Raw genomic sequence first — 6,801 nt, 5'->3', positions numbered from 1 at the left:
CGCGGCGGCCATTAAAGACACGGGCCCAATGCCGCAGCAGCCATTTTATTTTTTTTGCAGTCGGCCGGACTATTATGCCCCAACAGGCAGTCTGGCACCCTCTCTTGGGTGCTAGGCCGCTGGCCCGGCCAAAACCCTCTCTGGTAGTCCAGTGTCCGATTGCGACTGATGGCCAATTCTCTCCCCTTTGACGGAGGCTGACGCAGATACGCAATGACTTCACCACCGCTCCGCTGCTGAGTGACAGCGGCGGAGAATCTGTCCCGCTTCCACTTCCGCCCCTCACCAGCACTTACTGCCGTACTTCGCCCCCTTTATGACCGATTTCCTGGCCGACTTTTTAAAAAAAAAGACAAAATGCTGAATTTCTCGAAAGAAGGGACCTCTTCCAAAACGACGGTAAAAACTCTTTAAAAACAGTAGGTGTGCCAGCTTTCCGGCGGGACTGAATTTCGGCCCCCAAGTCTTATCATCTGAAGCCTGTATGTCGGCAAGCACTGCACCAGCTCACATAGTGCATTAAAGCAACTTCATATTGGGAACTGATCTGCCAGGAGGCCATGGTGGGAAGGAAGCTAAGGCAATCTGACCACTGAGAACAGGAGTAGGTCAGGGTTGGCTGGAGTGGAGAAGGAAGGGGTCTGACAGGTACAACCACAGCAGGTCATGATTTTGAGAGGGGGCGCTTATAGCCACAAATGGGTCATAGTATGTCAGGGTCAGCTGGGGTGGACTCTTCAGCATGAGAAGCAGTAGCAGAACAGGCGTCTGGCCTGTGAAACTGGGCATTTAAAAAAAATTCAATCTCAGGATTTGTGTGTCACTCGCAAAGCCAGCATTTATTGCCCATCCCTACCACTGTAACTGCCCTTGAGAATGTGGTGGTATGCTGCCTTCTTGAAATGCTGCAATCCAAGTGGTGAAGGTGCTCCCACAGTGCTGTTGAGTAGGGAGCTCCAGGACAATGAAGGAACACCAATGAATGTCCAAGTTGGGATGGTGTGTGACTTGGAGGGGAACTTAAAGGTGTTCCCATTGCACCTGTTGCCCTTATCCTTCTGGATGGTGGAGGTTATGGGTTTTGGAGCTAAACCCAAACGAGATGCCTGTTTGGTCATCCCTGGACTCTCCAAATGTAAATTAGTAATGTTATAGCTAGATTCTGATGGACAGTAGCAAGCAGGTGATCCTATTCAATTCAAAGTATCCTGTATAATTGACTAAAATAGTGGTCCAAATCTTAGTCTTTGTTCTGACCCATCTTCATAAGATCCTGCAGTAGGCCAGTCAAAATTCTGCGGTAGATCAAAGATGCAAACCAACCAGATGGTGGTGATTCTGATTGACAGCTGTGTCCAGACCTGTGAGAAAGGGACAAGGTTAACAATTGTCTATAAACCTCCATTTACCACTCTATGTCCAGAGTAATTTGATTTGTGTTTAACTGTTGCCTGAGCTTGGCTAAGCATCAGAAGTTATGTAAGAGTTTAACTCTGTAGCTGTGGTTCACCATGCAAGAGTGAGCATCTTCTTTCAAGGTTCAATGTATATTGAAAGAAAGCTCCGGGTGTGAGACATTTCTTGTTTTGACATGCCAAGGAGGATAATATAAAGTTCATAATTACTGTAAAGTATATTTTATTTTGAATTTTGTTCACTTGTTCTATCTACATCTATGTATATTAAACATTTTTCAAAGGAGGAAATGCACTTCCTGTCCACAAATCTTACTTCCTGCTGTCACAATTTTTGGTCAGACTTGTGTCAACATTTCCCTTTGCTCTGTCGATTATCACATGCAGTTTCAGATTCTGGCCACCAACATTCCCTATAAGGCGTGTGGCCGCGCACCATTCTGCCGGTCGCACGCAGCCCAGGACCGGCTTTTTCAATGTAAAATTTTGCACAGAAACTGTGCGCACCCAAATAATTAAGAGGGAATGTTGCTGGCCACTATTAGTGCTTATCTTCTCAAGATGAGTCTGTTTTCATTTTATCTACTTTTAAAAATTATATTTTTCAACTTTACATATTTATTTTCATTTTTCATGCTCTTTGCACCTTTGAGCTCCTTAACTCCTCCTCATGGATCAATTTTCAACCATATAGACTCCACTCTCTCTCCAAGCCCAGAATTCCTGCCCGTTTTGCAGTACAGTGGCCTCACTCGGTCTCTGCCAGCTTGATTCTTTGGCCTGATTCTTGATTCATTCTTTTAACCTTTTAGCCCTGGTTTCCGGCCCTCCTTGGTTCTTCCTGCCTCCTTGCCTCCTTCCTCAGCTGCTCCCTGCAGGTCTGTTGGTCCTCTTCTTCAGCTATATCATTCATTTTAAAATGCCACCTACATTCTTTCCTCCTCAGCTGATTCAAATGTGCCTACTGCTCCTCTTCTGTTTCTGGACCCGCCTCCACTTCTCTTCACTGGTTCCTAACTCTGACCTGGGAACCAGCTATTTGTTTTTAAATGCGCATGTAACACTATCATTTTATTATAGCATTGGGAGTACTTTAAAAACAACTTTCTGAATCCCAGATCAGTGCTGGAAACAGCTTTACACTATTGGGGAGGGGGGAAGTGGGGGGCTGGTACAATGAGCCTCAGCCCCTGCCCTGACTCCAACCCCCACTTTTTTTCAAGTAGGCTTTGTCCCTTACCTTCCACGTCTGCCTTGACTTGGACCCAGCCCTATCCCCTTTCACCATTTCTCTTCTGCTCCATCCCCATGCCACCGATCTAACTTTACAAATGCCACTCTCTGCTTTTCTCCATCCAAAAACACTGGCTCTAACTCAATTAGCAGGTTTTTTCGCATGTTTGCTACTTCTGCTCCACCCCCACACGGCTCCTCTGATTTCTACCCTTGGCGAAATATGTTTCCCAGAATGTGCAGCTGGCCCAAGCTTCCACCTCATCTCTGAACGCCTTCATGTCTTTTTGATAGCTCCTAGTACTATTTTGGGAGCCAGCCATTTGTGTTTAACGTGCTTGTTTAGATTACTGTAAGCACGTTAAAAATAATTTGCTGAACTAGCTTTAAAAATGTACTATGAGGAAGGGGGTAATGAGCCCCTCCTTCAACCCCATTGCACTTTTTTTCTCTGCCATGAACCCCAACCACAGTCTCTACCTCTGCAATGGTAATGACTGTTATTCATTCTTGCACCACAAGAGGCATTGTAACTTGTATATAAAAATAAAAAGTTATGTTACAAGGAGGATGTGACTGCTGCCAATGAACTGGAAGCATTCTGCGCATGCACACTACCGGTTCATCACGGGAGCGTGTTCGTTCGAAAAATTAAAAGCCGGGAAGGGAACGGGCTGGTGAAAATGCCAGGAAAATTTTTTTAAACCGGGAAGGGAGATGGGTTGTTGAGAAAGCCGGGAAAATTTTAAAAAGCCGTGAAGGGAGATGGGTTGTTATTACTTGCTCCAGAAGCGACTCTGTAATCTCTCAGCCATTTTACAAGAAACACAGATAAAAGACATAACCATTTCCTGTGACTAACTGAGCAAAGCCATGGCACATTCACTTGCATTTAAATAAATGGGCTGTTGATTTATATCCTGGATCTTGATCTGATTTAATCCACCTATCAAATAGAGAAGAATCACATTTATAGGGTGGGTAGAGTTCTTTTTTCAAGCCCTTGCATCCTTTTTCAGTAATTGCTAAATTCACCAGTGCTGCAAACTGTATTTTTGAGGTGTGGGGCAAACTTGCAGCTTAAGTTTTGATGTTCCCATATTTCACTGCATTTTTCAGTCTAATTCTTGTCTTTACGTGTGTACGGCCTACATTCAGATCTGTTTAAGATTTAAGCTTTTTTGACATTATTGGTCAACATTTGCTGGTTTTCCAACTTTGAACGAGAAAGTCTTGCTAAAGGCACTAGTAGTGAAATGGTTAAAGCCGATCTTGGTTACTTGTTCTGGATGTGTAAGGTGTATAGAATCACTTCTGAAAGCAGTTGATGTCTGCTTTTCCATTGCAGTGGACCTTCTCGCTGGAGAGATTTGTGGCAGAACCAGGCACGACCTACAATGTGACCGCATGCAGTTTACCAAGAGCTAATATCGATCAAGATAATAATTGTCCAACAAAAACTTTTGTTGTGTCTCGTGAGTCTACCCAGTTAGCAGTAGTAGTATTGGAAAATGTCACCACTTTTACTTCATAGCAAATCCCTCTATTTGTTCTTGCACAGATCTTGGTGGGTTGTGCATCTCCTGTGGCCAGGTGTGCAACCTGCTATGCTGCTGCTCAAATGATGCGCATGGTTTGGCCAATAGTAACTTGTTGCGAGACGTCTGGCTTCTGGCATGTCCTCGCAACAGCAGGCTGGGAGGAGTTGCTGAATCCAACACTACAAGGGAGCGGGATTTGCTTAAGCAATGGATACAGTCATTAACATGGTATACTTTGATGGTTGTGGCATTTCAGCTCCACTACCCTGTTATGATCTGAACCTCCTGCAAAACAACACCCACAATTATGTCACTTAATTTTTTAAACAACAAAATTCAGTGAAATAGACAGAAATAAATTAAAAGATGGTAAATTCAATTATTTTTAACTTTCAATGTTAAAAAGAGCTGTTTAGTGAGACTCTAGGTTAAGGATCAAAACAGAGTAGGCCAACATTCTAGTTAATGGTTAACGCAGTCACTGGGCTTAGGGTCTTGCCTGAAAAAGTTTTTGTGGTTTTCATTGAAGTTTTTTCTGTATTTTACATTCTTTCACTGGTCCGGTATAGAACAATTTCAAAGATTTTAGAAGCAGTGCTTAGAGTGGATTGGATTTAGTGATTTAGAAAATTTGAGACTAAATCAATGAGTGTTGCAGGGAGGATTCACATGTCCTATTCAATCTTGTAAGTTATTTTGCTGATGCAACTGTATCATACGAGATAGAAATGTGGAATAAGAATTGGGGGACAACACAAACATCCACATTTCTCTCTGGGTGATTTCAGAGGTGAGCAGCTCTAACTGATACTTGACGGAAACAATCACACAGATAAGGGGCATCCGAGTGCAGTCATTTCAAGCCTTGTTGCGCAGTTATGACCCACATGGCTCCAAAACCCAGACAATCTGGCCCACAAAGCCATATTGGGATTTGGGAGCCATGTGGGTTGTAGCTTGCACCCCGACCTGTGAGAGAACACCTCCGCAGGTCGGACTATAAATGAGCTGGAGCTGCAGGTCTGGAACATCGTGGTCCCCCTGACCTGCGAGAGAACACCTCCGCAGGTCGGGCTGTAAAAGAGCATACGACGACAACTTCCAGCACGAGCTGTTCCAAGTATGTAATGATTGAGGTGGGCGACTGGGTGACGTCATCGAAACCCAGGTCGCCATTTGGAGCATGGGCAGGAACATCAGGGGGCCCCAGCTACAGCGGAGGAGCGGGAAGGTCGGAGCGGATGAGCGGCGAGAGATTGTGGCGGAGGTGCGGCGAGTGATTGAGGCGGAGGAACAATGAGAGATCGTAGTTGATCATGGCGGAGGTTCCGCGAATGTTTTGTGGTGGAGGAGCGGTGAGAGATCGTGGCGGAGGCAAATGAGGGTACGGGACCCAGAAGAGCCGAGGGCCCTGGGGCAGTACAGGCCAGCCCACACTGCGATATGTGTGCACAGTAGGTCCGTGCAGCAGAGCAGGTCTTCAGTCGTCCTGGTTAACCCTTGCCACTGGATAAAGGCCTAGCTCTGTCAAGCCCGTGTGGTAGCTGATGTGCAATGGCCACCACACGTTAAAAAAAATCCACGCACAGGCATCTTCCACCCCTTCAATTGGAGTTCAGGAGTGGAATATCAGGTCCTTCATTGAAACATCTGTGAACTCATCCCTTTTGGTGTGGAAGCAAGTCATCCTTATTCGAGGGACTGCCTATGATGATGATGATGCGCAGTGAAGGCAAACAATGAAATTCAGTGAAACATCACTAATTTTCTCATTGTGCAAAGGTTCAGCTTTTATTTGCTCTTATCGTGATAGAGGTCAAGCTAACCTGGACTTTTATTTCTGTAGGTTGTAGCGATGACCGGATCAAGTATACGGAGCTCTGCAAACGAAGAGGTGAGTGAAGTTTACTTTAAAGATACACTCAGCAAATCCACACAACAGCACAACTCAGATCCATAGCTATCGAGCTGTGGAAGGAAGCTTGCATCTCATAACTATGCATGACTCAACAACCCCACCCCCACCACACACCAAAATCTCTCTTCCTTTCACTCTGGTCTTTTGTCCAGCCCCCGCCCCTGGTCCTCTGGCCTTTTGTGCAGAGCATAAGAACATAAGAAATAGGAGCAGGAAGAAGACCATACTGCCCCTCGAGCCTGCTCTGCCATTTAATACAATCATGGCTGGTCCAATCATGGACTCGGGTCTACTTCCCTGCCCGCTCTCCATAAACCCCTTATTCCCTTATCATTTAAGAAACTGGCTACTTCTGTCTTAAATTTATTCAATGTCCCAGCTTTCACACCTCTGAGGCAGCAAATTCCAAGATTTACAAACCTCCTGAGAGGAGAAATTTCTCCTCATCTCAGTTTTAAATGGGCAGCCCCTTATTCTAAGATTATGCCCTCTAGTTCTAGTCTCCCCTATCAGTGGAAACATCCTCTCTGCATCCACCCTGTCAAGCCCCCTCATAATCTTATACGTTTCGATAAGATCACCTCTCATTCTTCTGAATTCCAATGAGTAGAGGCCCAACCTACTCAACCTTTCCTCATAAGTCAACCCCCTCATCTCTTGAATCAACCTAGTGAACCTTCTCTGAACTGCCTCC

General features: G+C 45.2%; 1 long non-coding RNA gene across 1 annotated transcript in view; it reads left to right on the top strand.

Moving 5' to 3' along the window:
• The window catches only part of LOC139245830 (uncharacterized), a 6,610-nt gene extending 424 nt beyond the window's left edge, over positions 1-6,186 (top strand). The window contains exons 2-3 of the long non-coding RNA XR_011590116.1: positions 3,997-4,123; positions 6,036-6,186. This is a non-coding gene — a long non-coding RNA (uncharacterized lncRNA). The remainder of the gene's footprint in view (positions 1-3,996; positions 4,124-6,035) is intronic.
• The last annotated feature ends 615 nt before the right edge of the window (positions 6,187-6,801 follow it).

Source organism: Pristiophorus japonicus, unplaced genomic scaffold (genome assembly GCF_044704955.1).
Source record: "Pristiophorus japonicus isolate sPriJap1 unplaced genomic scaffold, sPriJap1.hap1 HAP1_SCAFFOLD_2409, whole genome shotgun sequence".
In the NCBI taxonomy this organism is placed as follows: Eukaryota; Metazoa; Chordata; class Chondrichthyes; family Pristiophoridae; genus Pristiophorus; species Pristiophorus japonicus.
Note: the sequence above shows the minus strand (reverse complement) of the source record. Positions and strands in the feature narration are given on the sequence as shown.